Source organism: Chrysemys picta, chromosome 8 (genome assembly GCF_011386835.1).
Source record: "Chrysemys picta bellii isolate R12L10 chromosome 8, ASM1138683v2, whole genome shotgun sequence".
Classification (NCBI taxonomy): domain Eukaryota; kingdom Metazoa; phylum Chordata; order Testudines; family Emydidae; genus Chrysemys; species Chrysemys picta.
Genome location: NC_088798.1, coordinates 66,914,547 through 66,933,187, shown reverse-complemented (window position 1 = coordinate 66,933,187; position 18,641 = coordinate 66,914,547). Strand labels below are relative to the sequence as shown.

The 18,641-nt window shown below is 47.4% G+C and overlaps 1 protein-coding gene across 8 annotated transcripts in view; it reads right to left on the bottom strand.

Moving 5' to 3' along the window:
- The window catches only part of TEDC1 (tubulin epsilon and delta complex 1), a 205,109-nt gene that overhangs the window by 28,427 nt on the left and 158,041 nt on the right, over positions 1 to 18,641 (bottom strand). The window contains exon 9 of one of the 8 annotated variants that reach the window (XR_010590042.1): positions 1,992 to 2,108. The exons of 6 other annotated variants lie outside the window; for them this stretch is intronic. The gene's annotated coding sequence lies outside the window, so the exon portion shown is untranslated. Of the gene's footprint in view, positions 1 to 1,991; positions 2,109 to 4,986; positions 5,475 to 18,641 lie in introns of all 8 variants that reach the window. One more of the 8 variants, XR_006174597.2, reaches the window with a different exon arrangement.

The following is an 18,641-nucleotide window of genomic DNA, read 5'->3' as shown; positions in this document are numbered from 1 at the left end:
CACACCCCAATCAGGCCACAGCTGGCCTGTATAAGAGGCTGGGAGCCAGGAGTTCAACAGTCTCTCTCTGCATTCAGAGAGAGAAGGGCCTGGCTGCAGGAAGCTAGAGACAGGGTACCTGAGTGGAGCAGGGCTGGGGAAAGGCAGAGGAGCTGGGGAGCTCCAGCTTGGAAAGCCTCAGGCTGCGGCCTAGCAGAAGGCCAAGGGGTACTGGGGGTTGCAGAGGGCAGCCCAGGGGAAGGCCAAGGCAGCAGGTCCAAACCCAACCTTGCCAGTGATGAGTAGGCTGATACTGTAGTCTGCCCCAGGGCATGGGGCTAGACGATGACTGGCAGTAGCCCAGACTGAGGCAAGGTGGGGATAGTGGGTGGGGGTTCCCCAGGGAGGGGACACCCTGAGACTGAGGGGTGTATGGCCAGGGGGCAGCACCCCAGCTAACAGGGCACTGGAGTCCAGGGAGGGACACGGGGGCAATTGGCAGTGGGACACTGGCCTGCAGAGGGCGCTCTGGGCTGGAAACCAGCTAATTCCCAAGACAACCAGTAGAAGGGGCCGCAGGAGTGAGTCCTGCTCCGCTACAGGCCCTCAATAAGCTGTAACCTGGCTACATAGGAAACTGCTTCAACAACCCACCATAACACCTCCATTCCTCTGAGACAAAGGACCAGAGCAAATTCAGGACAAGGCTTGCCAAATACAGGGAGTCAGTTGAGAAGTCCCTGCCTCTGGCATAATCTACAGACCAACAACAGAGTTGGGAGCTAAGCATTTGCCAACCAACTGTAAGAAAGCCTTCCTGCCATAACTAGGGTTACCATATTTCCACAATCAAAAAAGAGGACATGGGGGGGGGGGAGCCCTGCCCTAGCCCTGCTCCATCCACTCCCCCCTGCTTCTTGTCCCCTGAGTGCCCCCTGCTGAGAACCCCCCACCCTAACTGCCCCTCCCTTATCCACTCATAGGGGTGGCAGGGTTGTAGAAATGTTGGTGGTGCCCAAAACCCTCCCCCCCACCTGCCTAAGGCTCTGGGAGGGGGGTTGAGTGGGGGGAGGAGGCCTGGGGTGCAGGTCCTGGGCTGGGGATTAGGGTGCAGGAGGGGTGCAAGGTGCAGGCTCTGGGATAGAGTTTGGGTGCTGGGTGCAGGCTCCGGGCTGGGGCAGGGGATGGGTGTGCAGGAGGGAGTGAGGGGGGCAGACTCTGGGATGGAGTTTGGGGGTGGGAGGCGGTGCAGGCTTTGGGAGGGAGTTTGAGGGCAGGAGGGGGTGTGTGGGCAGGGAGTTTGGGGATAGGAGGGGGTGCAAGGGTGAGGGCTGTGGGGCTGAGGATGAGGGGTTCATGATGCAGGAGGGGGCTCAGGGCTGGGGCAGAGGATTAGGGTGTGGGGGATGAGGGTTGGGTCTGAGGATGAGGGGTTCATGATGCAGGAGAGGGCTCAGGGATGGAGCAGAGGATTAGGGTGCAGGGGGGATGAGGGTTGGGGCTGAAGATGAGGGGTTCATGATGCAGGAGGGGGCTCGGGGCTGGGGCAGAGGATTAGGATGCGGGGGGAATGAGGGTTGGGGGCTGAGGGGTTCATGATACAGGAGGGGGCTCGGGCAGAGGATTAGGGTGTGGGGGGATGAGGGCTCTGGCTGGGGCTGGAGATGAGGGGTTCATGATGCAGGAGGAGGTTCAGGGCTGGGGCAGAGGATTAGGGTGCGGGGGGATGAGGGCTGGGGATGAGGGGTTTGGGGCATTGGAGAGGCTCAGGGCTAGGATGGAAGGGCAGGGTAAGGGCAGCCTGTCTTGCCATTAGTGGATGGGGGGCACTAGGACCCGGGGGCAGCAGACAGCAGTTGCTGCCGGCTCTGGCAGTACAAGCAGGCAAGGGAGAGGCAGGCGGGGGGGGGGCCATGGGGATGGGGATGCGCGGAGGGGGGGTGACAGGTGGAGGCCGGGGACCCATCCAACCCTCCCCCTGCTCCCTGACTGCCCCCCGGGACTCCCCTTACCATGTCCATGTCCACGTGTAGGCAAAACACGCTGCAGGCAACAGGGGAGGGCTCTGTCTGCTGGAGGCCAATGGGAGCGGCTCAATCAGGCCCAGCCACCCAACCAGCAGCCACACTCTGCATGGAAGGGAGGGAGGGGAGGAGAAAAATCACGGATCTTTTAACCTTGTTACCAATTCCTCCCGGACGGCTATTTAGAGATGCAAAAGCCGGACATGTCCAGGGAAATACGGATGGATGGTAATCCTAGCCATAACTGAAGAAATTACAGCAACAAGCATGAAAGAAGATGGAGGCAGAAATAAACCTGACAAATCCAGGAAAGGGGGAGAGTAGAGTCCACTAAACAACTCAGTGTAAATAGTATTTACTGTAAAAATGGTCTCCCTGGAAATACCACAGATAGCTCAGATAGCTATGTGAGGAGGAAGGCCTCAAAAATTATTCTGCTGCAATCAATTTGTGGGAGAAGTGTGATACGGTAAAGTCACAACTTCACATTAATGAGCTGTAAGATATGCACAAAATCGTATAGGCTTATACATTTGATTCTAGGTTATATTAGCTCATATTATTTTATGGTTGATTGTTTTATTTCACGAAGCAGAGAAGTATAAAACAAGCAGGAAAGTTCCCTTTGGAAAACTCTCAACGTATTTTCTCCCAAAAAAGGTGATGCCAAGCTAATAAAAGCAAGAAACTCTTGTCATAAATCTTCTCTCTCCTGGCTCTCCTGCAGGCACCGCTGATAATTACTTTGTTGGTCACCCATAAGAGTTTGTATTTTGCTTTCTAAAATGCTGACCAGATTTTACTCATTCAGGGGCCTAGCTCCTGCTCAACTAGCCATGCCTGGAGCTGGGGAGCTGTGCAGGGTGCAGAGCTACTCTGCAGAAGCTATTCCAGCCCATGGCCTATTCAAGGTGGGAAGATAAGAGATGGCTTGTAAAGCAGCAGATTTCCTCTCCCTCGGTCTAACCCAGTTCCATTCCCTATGCCCTGCCTGGTGCACATGCACAACAGAGTTTGCACTGGTTCTGCTGCACTGGACTCTGCAGCCCTATATGGTGGCCTGCATTTTCCTAAATGCTCAATGATGGGGGGAAATCTCACTACATTGTACCCGAGATTTGACCACTGACCATTTCCAACATTTATTTGAAAGGCAAAATAAAAGCATCATCCGAGGACAAACGTGTGCTGTCAGCAAAGGCATCTGAGAGATGTGATTCTTTTCTCAAGGGAGGAATAATATCATCCACAATTTGCTTGTTAAGAGAGAACTGGTTTTAATTTAAACAAGGGAGTAAAATGGTTGATTAAAGCTCCAAGCTATCTGTTTAAGCAATAAAAACAAGGTAATAAAAATTAGGCCTTCTTTCCTCCCCACGTCCCCTAACGAGTCTTAACTCAAAGCCACAACAAACGCTCTCTCTTATTTGCAGATTTTCAGCACTGCACAAATTCTGGAATAAGTGTTTAACCAGTAATCTTACTAACACAAACTCCAAGAGCTGAATCAAAATTATTTGAAATCCAGAATATGCTTAGACTTAAGTTAGGAAGTGTTTGTAAAACTTTATCCAAATTCATGTTTTTATTTAACCTTCTGCTCTTACTCATTAATGTTTATGAAGTATATATGTAACCTTTCCTTTAAGGGTTTTTTTTTTAAATACGTTTTGAACATAGGCACTGCTCATGATTTCTATGGAACCAAACACTTTGTTATGATTGCTTTAATATTTCTATGATTAACACTTATGAATTTACTCAAATATGTAAAAATATCACTAATTCATGAACTATTTAATTGGTGTGTTCGTGCAATTTATTCTCCGAACACAGAAGATTCAGGAAGAATCCTGAAGAATTAAAAGAAGAACAGGTTACTCACTTTGTGCAGTAACTGGTTCTTCAAGATGCATTTCCCTATGAGTGCTCCACTTCAGGCACATGTACCTCTTGAGCCCTTGATCGGAGATATTCTGTTAGTGTCCAGCCCACAGGTGTCCTATGACTCCTGATGTTGGATACTGAGGCTATACAGGGGTGCACAGGTGAACCACCCTCAGTTCCTTCTCCACCCAAATGTCCCCTAAGGAACAGTCTGAAGAAGAGGGAAAGGAGGGCGCACCCATAGGGTCATACATCTCAAAGAACCGCACTTACTGCACAAAGTGAGTAACCTCTTCTTCTTTGAGGTGACTTCTGAGCAGTATCCCCAGATGGAGGAGGGAGCTTCACAACAGAGTCCAGAACTGAAGACAATACCAGAACCAAGTCCAGCATCAGATCTGACATCATGGATCAGGGCATAATGTTTCAAAAACAAATGTACTGAAGTCCACGTAGCAGCGCATCTTATTTCAGGGTACATTCTTCAGTGATGCCGTAGATGTTGTCTGCAATCTGGTTGAATGTGCTATCACTGTGTGGGGCATGGATGTCTGCAGCACTATAGAAAATGATAATGCACCCAGAAATTCATCTCAGTCTCTGAGTAGAGATTGAGGACCCCGTGGATCTATCCACGAAGGAAATGAAGAGCCTAGGAGACTTCCTAAATTGCTTGTCCCTATATAAAAAGAAGGCTAATGCCCTTTTAATATTTAATATCAGGGTACGTAAACATAATTCCTGTAGAGAACTATGTGGCGTCGGCAAAAACAGTGGCAGATGAATGGATTAAGGTGGAATTCTAACAGAACCTCAGGTAAGCATTTCGGGTGTGGACATAAAGAAACCTTATCCTTGAAGAACACTGAAAAGGAGGGATCAACCATCCAGGTTCCAGTCTCACCAACCATACAGACTGACATGGTGGCTACTAAAAAGACCGTTTTCCTACATAAATGCAACAGAGTACAGATTGCCATTGGTTTGAATGGAGATCACATAAGATAATTGAATACCAGGTTGAGGTCCCGATTCAGGGTAAGGTTTCTAATCTCCAGATAGAGAGTCCCCAAACCCTTAATAAATTAGACAATACCTGAAGAGCAAATATGGAGAATCCTTCTAGCAGAGAATGAAAGGCTGATATTGCAGCCAAATGAACTTTAATCGAACTAACTGATAACCCTGATTTCTTAAGATCCAACAGATAATCCAGGATGACTGAAAATAGCTCCAAATAGGCAGGTGGCAGTGACAACTCTTCCATTTCTGCAGGTAAGTAGTGTGGGTTGATCTCTTTTTACTATTCAGTAACATCTGTTGTACTTCTCTAGAGCAGGAGGATTCTAACCCCATGAACCATCGAGGAGCCACACCTTGAGTCAGAGAACTATTAGGTTGGGATGAAGCACATGACATGCATCCTGTGACAGGAGATGAGAAATGGTCAAGAGCTTGAATGACAGTTGGACACACAGGTGAAGCAGGTAAGGATACCAAGCTTGTTGGAGTCAGGTTGGTACTATATATGGATAACTCTGGCTCTGTTGTGTCTGACCTTGTTCATCACCCTTAGTATCAGCACTGTTGGAGGAAACACATAGAACAGACCATTATTCCAAGATAGAAGAAAGGCATCTTCCAAGGAGTGATGGCCGAGACCCTCTCTTGAGCAGAAAAGAGGACACTTCCTGTTCCTTGGAAGGGGAGAGGGGGCAATTGGAGCACCCCACAACACCGCTCCCCGGGGAGGGGACCCAGAACCCACTGGGTGGTGGGGGAAAACGGAGGCACAGAGGGTCCCGCAGGATGGTGGGATGGATCCTGACCCCCCCACCAAAAGTAAAGGCGATACAGAGGATGGAAGGCCTGCAGGGGTGCGACTGGTGTGATGACGTGTGGGCAGAGGCGGAACTATGGGGGCAGCCATTCCCCAAGCAATGTACATTTTGCGGGTGTGGGAGGAAAAAAAACCCAGGAGAGGATGCTGGGGATCACCTGGCCAAGTGCGGGGAACTTCCCCAGAGGAGCCCCCCGGGCAGAGGGCGGAAGGGCCGAGGTTGGACGGACCTGGTGGTGCATAAGGGGGAGGTGTGTAATAGGGTGCTGGCCAGGAGGTCCTGAGCCAGCCCCGTTAGCCCAGCTCCAATTAAGCAGCATTAATTGGGGCTGGCTGAGTATGCCACGACTAATTGATAGAAGGGAAGCACCTGTGGGCCTTATTAGCCAAGGGCTAGTACGGCTGGCAGGAAGAAAGTGAATGGGGGAGAAAGGAAAGGGAGGAGCCAAGGGCTGTGCGTCCCTGCTTGCTGGAGAAGTGAGCTGTCCCCCAGGTTGCTAGTTTGGAGCAGTCTGTAAATAGAAGGCAGTGGGACCTGGCACTGTAAATAAAAGGCCCTGGTGATTGCACCCAGGAGAGGTCTCTGGCTGATTTGTGGACGCAGGGGTCCCAAAGTGCGAGGGCAAACGGGAGAACCTCATTACACTACATAAGAGGGAGGGATAGCTCAGTGGTTTGAGCATTGGCCTGCTAAACCCAGGGTTGTGAGTTCAATCCTTGAGGGGGCCACTTAGGGATCTGGGGCAAAATCAGTACTTGGTCCTGCTAGTGAAAGCAGGGTGCTGGACTCAATGACCTTTCAAGGTCCCTTCCAGTTCTAGGAGATAGGATATCTCCATTAATTATAATTATGATAATTATAAGAGCCAGCCACAATGTGGCCCTAAATTAACTGGTAGGTTCAATAAAATTGGAGAACAGGAGTGCTCTACAATTAGCTTATTGGAGTAAATAAAAGCTGTGCATTACAGAACTGCTCAAAGAAAAGTGGGTGATGCAATGTGCACAAAACTTAAACAAGATCAATCACTCTTTTCCAGTTATAAACTCTTTGGATTATCCATGACAAACAGGATTTACCTGTATTAGGAATCTAACTTCCTTCAGACTGGGTCTGGCTAGAGAATCTTGCCCGCATGCTTGGGGTTCAGCTGATGGCCATATTTGGGGTCAGGAAGGAATTTTCCTCCAGGGTAGATTGGCAGAGGCCCTGGAGGTTTTTCGCCTTCTCCGCAGCATGGGGCAGGGGTCGCTTGCTGGAGGATTCTCAGCGATTTGAAGTCTTTAAATCATGATTTAGGGACTTCAGCAGCTGAGTCAAGGGAGAGAATTCTTCCAGGAGTGGGTGGGTGAGCTTTTGTGGCCCACATCATGCGGGAGGTCAGACTAGATGATCATAATGGTCCCTTCTGACCTTAGAGTCTATGAGACACGTATAACTTGTCACATATATTTAGTTGAGAAACAGATAAGAATAATTACTGATCTGGGGCATAATCCACACTTGTTTCAGCTTGCCTATGAAAGAATGTCCCCAATATAGCTCATCTTGGAAACTCTCAGCAAGAGACATACAAATAACATTGTCACCTTCATTGGCTCCTGCTAAATCCTGAATGCCTGGAATGTGAAACTTTGGTTCCTGCTATCATCCCCTCCCTTGTGTGTCATTTTCTTTCATCACTTTATTTCTTCTCTTTCCTCTCTCTCTCATGTTGCTGTTTGTTTGATAGAAGTCTGGCTTAGCCAGCCAAGATTGCTGTGAGACTGTGACCAAAGAAGCAACTAAAAGCAATGCCCAAAACAGCTTGACACTGGAATAAGTTTGAGAGATTTTGGAGAGGCTGACACAAGACCATATGCTTTGCCTGTTTTTCTCTAGAAGTGAGGTTGCAAGCAGCACCAGAGACAAAAGCTGCATTTTCTGTTCTTTTCTCTCCCCTTTGATGTGTGTTTGGCTTGTTTTGTTTTAAAGAAGGAAGGACTGGACTTTAAAAGCAGCAGCAAGAACAGCTCCAGACCATCTCAACTAACTACTTCTCTTCTCCCCTCCCACCCCCCGAAAAAGACAGTGATTCCCATCTTTAATACCATCTAAGAAACAGTCAGAGAGGGATTGTTTTTCCCCTGAAAGCTTTCTACTGCTTAAGAGAAAGGGACTAAGGGATATTGTTAAACTGGAAGCCTCACTTAATACTTTATATTTCAACTGCTATTCCTTCTGTTTTTCCTTCTCTTTCTGCATCTTCCATAAAAGAGTAAACATTTTTAATGGTGTGTTTGCCATTGTCTGTGTAAACAGGCTCAATTCTCTGTATACAAAACTCTGATCCACATTAACTGTTTATTACTGTATGGTGACAAAGTCATGCTAACAACTTTCACTCTCTGGGTCCATTTATTCCATCAAGATTAGTACAACATACTCACCCAGTAATTTCTGCACCAACCCGATAGCTTCCAGTTCAACTATAGCATATCTTTTAGAAAGGCATACAAACTTGATTTACAGACTACAAGAGATGGAGAATCCTACCACAAACCTAGGTAAATTATTCCAGCAGTTAATTACACTCATGGTTTAAAAATGAGCACCTTATTTATAGTCTGAATTTATCTAATTTCAGTTTCAACCACTGGATCTCATTATGGCCTGGTCTACACTACGAGTTTAGGTAGACTTTAGCAGCGTTAAATCGAATTAAGCCTGGACACGTTCACACGACGAAGCCCTTTCTTTCGACTTAAAGGGCCCTTTAAACCGGTTTCTTTACTCCACCTCCGACGAGGGGATTAGCGATAAAATCGGCCTTAGCGGGTCGGAATTGGGGTAGTGTGGACGGAATTCAACGTTATTGGCCTCCGGGAGCTATCCCACAGTGCTTCATTGTGACCGCTCTGGACAGCACTCTCAACTCAGATGCACTGACCAGGTAGACAGAAAAAGGCCCGCGAATGTTTGAATTTCATTTCCTGTTTGCTCAGCGTGGAGAGCACAGGTGACCACGCAGAGCTCATCAGCACAGGTAACCGTGATGGAGTCCCAGGATCGCAAAAGAGCTCCAGCATGGACCGAATGGGAGGTACGGGATCTGCTCGCCATATAGGGAGATGAATCAGTTCTAGCTGAACTAGGAAGCAGTAAACGAAATGGCAAAATATTAGAAAAGGTCACCAAGGCCATGAAGGACAGAGGCCATAACAGGGACGCACAGCAGTGCCGCATGAAAATTAAGGAGCTACGGCAAGCCTACCACAAAGCCAGAGAAGCAAACGGAAGGTCCGGGGCAGAGCCGCAAACTTGCCGCTTCTACGCGGAGCTGCATGTCATGCTAGGGGGTGCAGTCACCACTACCCCAACCGTGTGCTATGACTCCCTCACTGGAGAAACACACAGGGAAGCGGGTTCGGGGTATGAGGAAGATGAGGATGGAGGTAATGTAGATAGCTCACAGCAGCAAGGAAGCGGAGAAACCGGTTTCCCCAACAGCCAGGATATGTTTATCACCCTGGACCTGGAACCAGTAACCCCCGAACTCACCCAAGACGTGCTCCCAGACCCTGAGGGCACACAGGGGACCTCTGGTGAGTGTACCTTTGTAAATATTACACATGGTTTAAAAGCAAGCGTGTTTAATGATTAATTTGCCCTGGCAATCGCAGCCAGTACGGCTACTGGAAAAGTCTGTTAACGTGCATGGGGATGGAGCAGAAATCCTCCAGGGACATCTCCAGAAAGCTCTCCTTCATGTACTCCCAAAGCCTTTGCAAAAGGTTTCTGGGGAGGGCTGCCTTATCCCGTCCGCCATGGTAGGACACTTTACCACACCAGGCCAGTAGCACGTAGTCTGGAATCATTGCAAAACAAAGCATTGTAGTGTATGGTCCCGGTGTTTGCTGGCATGCAGACAACATCCACTCCTTATCGCTCTTTGTTATCCTCAGGAGAGTGATATCATTCATGGTCACCTGGTTGAAATGGGGCGATTTTATTAAGGGGACATTCAGAGGTGCCCGTTCCTGCTCTGCTGAACAGAAATGTTCCCCGCTGTTAGCCACACGGTGGGGGGAGGGGTGAAGTGATCATCCCAGAGAATTGGGTGTGTGTGGGGGGGGGTTAGTTGGGGTTTGTGCTGCATACCAGTCGTAATATACCATCTTCTACCAAAAGGCAAGGGGCTGCTGTTGTGTGCAATGCAGCCCCACGTCTGCCAGCACCCAGATCGCCGATGAAGGCTACCAGTCATACTGCACCATCTACTGCCAAAAGGCAATTAGCTGCTGCTGTGTAGCAATGCAGTACCACGTCTGCCAGCACCCAGAGGATATATGGTGACGGTGAGCTGAGCTGAGCGGGCTGCATGCTTGGCGTGGTATGTTGTCTGCACAGGTAACCCAGGTAAAAAGGCGCGAATCGATTGTCTGCCGTTGCTCTGGCGGAGGGGGAGGTGCCTGACAACATGTACCCAGAACCCCCCGCGACACTGTTTTGCATCATTCAGGCATTGGGATCTCAACCCAGAATTCCAATGGGCGGTGGAGACTGCGGGAACTGTGGGATAGCTACCCACAGTGCAACGCTCCGGAAGTCGACGCTAGCCTCGGTACTGTGGACGTGGTCCGCCAACTTCATGCACTTAGAGCATTTTATGTGGGGACACACACAATCGGCTGTATACAACCGATTTCTAAAAAACCGGCTTCTATAAATTCGACTTAATTTCGTAGTGTAGACATACCCTATGTCTTTTTCTACTAGATTAAAAAGCCCTCCACTATCAGACATGTCTTCCCAATCCAGGTATTTGTAGATGATGATCAAGACACCTCCTAACCTTCTCTTGGATATACTAAACAGCTTCTTTAACCCCTCACTCTAGGGCAGGTTTTCCAGATCCTGAATCACTATTATCACTCATCTCTGAGTCTTTTCCAATTTTTTAACAACTTTCTTGATTTTGGTGGGTTTTTTGTGATGTGTAAATATTCCACTGAGTCCTGTTCTGAGTCCACCGTGTATTTCTCACAGAGAACTTAAAAGCTATGAGTGGGTAATGGATAATGACTTTTAGTTATTGCCCAGCCTAAAGCCAATCTCTCGAGAAACACTCACAAAAACACACACATGCTACTATAAATCCAAACTGGTTTTCATTTCGGAGAGGAGAGTGAAGTGTGCACTTGTTTCCCAATAAAAAACAAAGCCACAGAACAACAAAAAGGTTGTTTAGGTTGTGTATGCAGAAGAAAACTTCCATGGCTTGATGATAAAGATGATCGCTGAGGGAATGTTGATATAATTATTACTTTCTAGCAAATATTAATGTACAGAAGTAGCAATAAATTTAGGCCCTGGGAATTAATGGGGAATAAATGAAAGGGATGCTCCAAAGCTAATGTTTATAGGGGGCATTATTTGCACTGTAAATTGTGAAGACATTTTAGAAGAGTTGTAAAGCTGAGCTACAGCCACTAATGGAACATATACAAGCAGCTGCATCCCAAATTTTGCCAGGACTTTTACATTGTAGAATGTATGCATCTCTATCTTATGCATTTTAAAAAGACATTCACTATTCAAAAGCTAGCTCCCAGGTGTCATTCCAATACAAACTGTCACAGAAGCTGCAGCATTCCAAAATACCTATTTTAGCTAAAGCAGAGTCACCATCTGAGCGGCAGCGGACAATGAGAAAGGGATCCTCCGAGTACAGAAGAGCTCCATCTAAGCTAGAAAGCTGACACTTTTTGAGAAAAAATTTGTTTAGTCAAAAACCAATTTTCCATTGAAAAACAGTTTGGATGGAAAAATGTTTGAATGGGCCAAATTGGAGGTGAGGGACCTCTCCATCACCAAGATCAGTAGCAGGGAGTCAGGACTGGGGCTTACATCTGGACTGGGAAGGAAAATATTTTGTTACTTTTCTGGGGGAGGGAGGCAGAGGGTTGTGTTTGGGGCTCAGAAGGGTGAGTTTTGAGGTGTCTCTGTGTTCAGGGTTTGTTTGGGTCTGGCTCTGAGTGAAGGAGGATTGATGATATTAAATTATGGATCTGCCAGCAGCTTCACTTTATGTCATCTCTTATGCCAGCCTCAGTGGCCAGGGGTCTTGGATGAGCTGAGTATTGTTTTTCCTGTTAGGGTTGCGGGGGACAACCAGCACATTGGAGTGGGGACTAACTGTCCTATGCTGGGGAGAAAACCTGTGGGGAGGTTTAGTATCTCACAGCAGTGTGAGACCCTGCAGCATTTGGAAGAAAGATCTGGGGAGTGAGAAGCTGGAGGATTATGGGGGCGAGGAGCTGATTGTGTGCATGTCCATATGTATGCGTGACTAGGCGGTGTTGGGCTGGGCGGGTGAGCATGCTGTGTAAGGAACTTTTGTAGCCTGCCGTGATGTCTTCATTCTGGCATCCCACTACAGCAGCAGGGTCCCATAAGGCTAAAAAACACTGCTGGGTGCTGCTCCTAAGGAGGTCCAGTTGAAGGCAGGAGAATCAGTGTAGTTCTGGTTCCCTGACCCATGTGGAGACAAGGCAGTAAAAGACCATGGCCAAGACTTTTAACAACTGTACTAAAGTTAGGCTTCACAATAATTACACTGGTCTACAATTTTTGAGAAGTCGTCTGCTTCAGAGATAAAATGTGCTATTTGTTATGTATTTTGATGTGCTGAATTCAAATATGACAATTAAAACAATTGATTGGCTACTGTTTCTAAGATAGTTAAGTTTTTACATTTTATGTCTATGTATATTGTGTAGATAGTAGAGTTTTAATCATAAATTGTAAACCTAGGTCTTTTCATGTGTTTATGGTTGCTTTACATGATAATATTTCACCTGTCCTGTTTATGTAACACTTTAAAAATCAGCAACAGGGTTATATAAATAAAATGTATTATGAAACAAAAGGCAAAAAACTATTATGTACATAGTTTAGTCTTATTCAGTGTCTACTCGGCGCTTCTTGGCTTGTCTCTTGTATTCATTAAATAGAGCATCTCTTGTCACTGTCCAGCAATAGTCTGCAAGCATTAATGGGCTCCATTTGCCCTGATAGCGTTTCTCCATTGTTGCAATGTCCTGGTGAAATCGCTCGCCGTGCTCGTCGCTCACTGCTCCGCAGTTGGGTGGAAAAAAATCTAGATGAGAGTGCAAAAAATGTATCTTTAGTGACATGTTGCAACCAAGGCTTTTGTATGCCTTGAGGAGGTTTTCCACCAACAACCTGTAGTTGTCTGCCTTGTTGTTTCCAAGAAAATTTATTGCCACTAACTGGAAGGCTTTCTATGCCATCTTTTTCCTTGCCACGCAGTGCATGGTCAAATGCATCATCTCGAAGAAGTTCACGAATCTGAGGACCAACAAAGACACCTTCCTTTATCTTAGCTTCACTTAACCTTGGAAATTTTCCACGGAGGTACTTGAAAGCTGCTTGTGTTTTGTCAATGGCCTTGACAAAGCTCTTCATCAGACCTAGCTTGATGTGTAAGGGTGGTAACAAAATCTTCCTTGATTCAACAAGTGGTGGATGCTGAACACTTTTCCTCCCAGGCTCCAATGACTGTCGGAGTGGCCAATCTTTCTTGATGTAGTGGGAATCTCTTGCACGACTATCCCATTCGCAGAGAAAACAGCAGTACTTTGTGTATCCAGTCTCCAGACCAAACAAAAGAGCAACAACCTTCAAATCGTCACAAAGCTGCCACTGATGTTGGTCATAGTTTATGCACCTCAAACGTTCTTTCGTGTTGTCATAGGTTTCCTTCATATGGACTGCATGACCAACTGGAATTGATGGCAAAACATTGCCATTATGCAGTAAAACAGCTTTAAGACTCGTCTTCGATGAATCAATGAACAGTCTCCACTCATCTGGATCGTGAACGATGTTGAGGGCTGCCATCACACCATCGATGTTGTTGCAAGCTACAAGATCACCTTCCATGAAGAAGAATGGGACAAGATCCTTTTGACCGTCACGGAACATGGAAACCCTAACATCACCTGCCAGGAGATTCCACTGCTGTAGTCTGGAGCCCAACAGCTCTGCCTTACTCTTGGGTAGTTCTAAATCCCTGACATGGTCATTCAGTTCACTTTGGGTTATGAGGTGTGGTTCAGAGGAGGAGGATGGGAGAAAATGTGGGTCCTGTGACATTGATGGTTCAGGACCAGAAGTTTCATCCTCTTCCTCGTCTGACGCAAGTGAGAATGATTCTGGTGCATCAGGAACCGGCAGTCCTTCTCCGTGGGGTACTGGGCGTATAGCTGATGGAATGTTTGGATAATGCACAGTCCACTTTTTCTTCTTTGACACACCTTTCCCAACTGGAGGCACCATGCAGAAGTAACAATTGCTGGTATGATCTGTTGGCTCTCTCCAAATCATTGGCACTGCAAAAGGCATAGATTTCCTTTTCCTGTTCAACCACTGGCGAAGATTTGTTGCACAAATGTTCCAACATATGTGTGAGGCCCACCTCTTGTCCTGATCTCCAATTTTGCAGCCAAAATAAAGGTGATAGGCTTTCTTAACCATAGTGGTTATACTGCGCTTTTGTGATGCAAAAGTCACTTCACCACAAACATAGCAGAAGTTATCTGCACTGTTCACACAAGGACGAGGCATCTCTGCTCACTTTGGCTAAACAGAAATGTGTCCCTTTGCAAAATCAAATACTGACAAATAAGACAGCACGACACTGTATGATTTCTAGAGCTGATATAGGGCAATTTGTTCAGCAGAGTGATGTAAGCTTCCTTATGATTGCATCATCCATGACTTCTAGGAATAACATGATGCAATTCAGATCATGTATGACGCAATACCAGCTTCAGATTGCATCATTCATTGTTTTGCCTAAAAAGCAAGTACTGTCCAAACCCAGTCATAGATTTATTCATAGATCCAGTCAAAGATGTATTTTAGTCATTTCTGGTTTAAATTGAGATCCCTTCCCTTTATAACTCACTTATCCTCCGCCATTCCCAAGTCAAGGGTCGTATATACTGACCCAATAGCATATCTTGAAAACTAGAGCCAATCAACAATTTTAAGCATTATTTTCGTTCTCAGTGACCCAGAATTAGTAAAGTTTGACTACATTTATTTCAGAAGCATTTTGGCTGTAGAGCAGTGTTATTTGAGCACCTAAAGAAGTGGCCTGTTTTCCAGAAGCACAGAGAACCCACCAGCTCCCACTGAAGACAATAAGAACTGCTGGGTGCTCAGCACTTTTCAAACACCTGTCACGTTGGGACGAGGGACATGTTCTGATGGTCTGTCCTTGACTGTAAAGGGCACCAGAAGGCCATTACTGTTCTTCTAAAAGGCCACTATTAAGAGATTATTGGGATGTTATAACAAAATTTTAGCCTGGGGACAACTTTAAAGTACAATTGCATCGAACAAGCTGTTTACCAACTGGGGATTGCTGTAGCACAGCAATACTTTGGAAATGTCCCTGACAAACCACCTATGCTGGGAGATGGCGCAGGAGCCAGTTATGCTAGCTCTGCACCAGCTGGTGACTCCTCCATGCAAAGGGGATCTCTGTCTAGCATGTTCTAGCAGCTTTCTGACTTTTGCACCACCAAATTTGTGCCAAGGGGCTGCAGTGGGAGAAAACTCTTGCTCTACATGTCCAAACATTAGTCTGAGTGCAGATGGCTCAGGTGAAGATGGAGCATCCCATTTTGAGCTCTGTCTCATTCATGGGTCGCATGATCATATAAAATGAAGGCAACATTAATTTGCCTATTTTGTGAGACCCTCAGTTGGGCAAAATTTATTCCAGGTTACTGTACAAGTCATAATATCGTGTGACAAATGCAAGTAACCTCACTGACTTCAAGGGAGATAGCCCATTGTGTAACTAGCAGCAAAGTCTGGCTCTGTGTGCATTCATTAAAGATACATTTATCAAAACGAATATACACTAAACTACATGCCCCAGTTATGACTGACCCTAAACTAAATTTGATTTCTCCAGAATAAATAGGCAAGTTGCCATGTAAAGCCGGTAATTTCACCTTTTCAAGCACCTAACCACTTTTTTCAATTCTACTAGTGCTTATAGCCCCACTCTCATGTGCTTCAGCATTCTCACTTCAGTTAGCTGCACATCAAATTATATCTGCAAACAAAGAACAAATCCTTAACCTTTTTTTACTTTCTTGAACATCCCAAGCTGGTTAACACTGACTCTCTGTCCCAGCATGCAGGGAAAAGTCGGTTACTCACCTTTTATAACTGTTGTTCTTCGAGATGTGTTGCTCATATCTATTCCAGTTAGGTGTGCGCGCACGCCGTGTGCAAGGATGTCGGAAACTTTTCCCTAGCAGCTACTCACCGGGACGGCTGTGGAGCCCCCTGGAGCGGCGCCGATATGGTGATCTATATATGACCCTGCCGGCCCGACCCCCCTTCAGCTCCTTCTTGCCGGCTACTCCAACAGAGGGGAAGGTGGTGGTGGGGGAATGGAATAGATATGAGCAACGCATCTCAAAGAACAACAGTTACAAAAAGGTAAATAACCATCTTTTCTTCTTCGAGTGCTTGCTTATGTCAATTCCAATTAGGTGACTCCCAAGACATACCTTGGAGGTGGGGTCAGAGTCAAGGTACTGCAGACTGAAGAATCGCCCTGCCGAAGGCCGCATCATCACAAGATTGACAGACGGTGGCATAGTGTGACGTGAAGGCGTGCACCGAAGCCCATGTAGTAGCCCTGCAGATTTCCTGGAGAGGTACATGCGCCAAGAAGGCTGCAGAGGAGGCTTGCGTTCTTTTGAAGTGAGCCGTAACACCAGGTGGAGGAACATTCGCCAAGTTATAACAAGCGCGAATACATGCGGTGATCCATGAAGATATCCGCTGGGAAGAAACCGGTGCACCTTTCATTTGCTCTGCTATGGCAACGAACAACTGGGTTGTCTTGCGGAAAGATTTTGTTCGATCTATGTCACTTTTCTAACATTCAGTGAATGCAGCTGCTGCTCTCAGAGGTTAGCATATGGTTTTGGGAAGAAAACCGGCAGGAAAATGTCCTGGTTACCGTGGAAACAGGATACAACTTTTGGTAGGAAAGCTGGGTGAGGCTGCAGCTGGACTTTGTCCTTATGGAAAATGGTATATGGTGGTTCACATGTGAGAGCCCGTAGCTCAGAAACACATCATGCTGAGGTAATGGCCACTAGGAAGGCAACCTTCCAGGAAAGGTAGAGGAGAGAGCAGGAAGCTAGCGGCTCGAAAGGGGAACCCATAAGACGGGAAAGGACTAGGTTAAGGTCCCTGGCCCGTACAGGGGGCTTCATTGGGGGATGGACTTTTTCTAGGCTTTTCAGGAAACGCCCCATGATGGGGTGTGCAAACACGGAACGCCCGTCAGCCCCTGGGTGGAATGCCGAGATGGTTGCAAGGTGTACCTTAAGCGAGCCAAATGCTAGATTCTGGTCCTTCAAGTGTACTAGGTAGTCCAGCATGCACGGAAATGAAGCTTGGAGGTAGAGTACCTGCCATTGAGCGCATCAAATGGAGACCCTTTTCCATTTTGCTTTGTACGTAATCCTTGTACAAGGTTTGTGGCTTTCCAGGAGCACCTGTCTCACCAAGTCCAAACAGGCGCGCTCAGCCTGGTTCAACCACTGATCCTCCAAACCATGAGATGGAGAGACTGAAGGTCCGGATGGAGGAGACGACTGTGGTTCTGTGAGATGAGGTTAGGGATGAGAGGTAGACACAGCAGGGCCAAGAGAGTGGGGCACCAGCACTGGCAAGGCCAAGCTGGGGCCACCAGTATGATGTCCGCCTTGTCCCTGCGGACCTTGAGGAGCACCTTGTGGACTAGGGGAAATGGCGGAAAGAAGTAAAGTAATGGGTCGGACCATGGAATCAGGAAAGCATCTGCGATCGAGCCCAGGCTGTGACCTCGGAAAGAGCAGAAGGTTGGGCATTTCCTGTTGGTCCGCGAAGCGAACAGATCGATTTGGGGAAACCCCCAGCTGCGGAAAACGGTGTGAATAATGTCCAGATGAATCGACCATTTGTGTGTCTGCCAAGTACGTTCTGAACAGCCCGGCAGGTATGAAGTTTGGAGAAGGATGGAGTGGGCTAAACGGAATTCCCACAGTAGAAGGGCTTCCTGACAAAGAGGAGACGACCGGGCTCCGCCTTGTTTATTCAAGTAAAACATGGCCGTGGTGTTGTCCATCAGCACTGCTACACAACTGTTCTGTAAGTGGGGCAGGAACGCTTGGCACGCGAGGTGGATAGCCCTGAGTTCTTTGATATTGATATGCAGGGTCAGTTCTTCTACCTGCCATAAACCCTGAGTTGTCAGGCTCCTGAGGTGTGCTCCCCAGCCCAACGCAGACGTGTCTGGTTACCAGGGTCAGAGTGGGCTGGGGAGGGTGGAACGGGACTCCGGTGCCCACCATGTGGGGGGTCCAGCCACCAATGCAGGGAATCGAGGGTACGCCTCGGAATGGTGAGCACCATGTCTAGACTGTCGCAGCCCAGGTGATACACGGACGCCAACCATGCCTGTAGGGGCCTGAGCCTCAACCTAGCATGTTGTACCATGTAAGTGCAGGACGCCATGCGACCCAGCAATTTGAGACACTGCCTCGCTGTGGTAGTAGGAAAACTGCACAGACCGGCAATTATGTGTGCAAGGGCTAGAGATCAGGCCTCTGGGAGAAATGCTCTCGCTTGATTTGCATCCAGGACCGCCCCAATAAACTCTGTTCTTCGGGTTGGGGTGAGAAAAAACTTGTTGACGTTCAAAATGATGCCCAAGCGGTCGAACGTGTCTCTGACCATTCGCACCTGAGAATCTACCTGCTGGCCAGATCAGCCTCGTATGAGCCAGTCGTCCAAGTACAGGTAGACACGTACGTGATGGCGG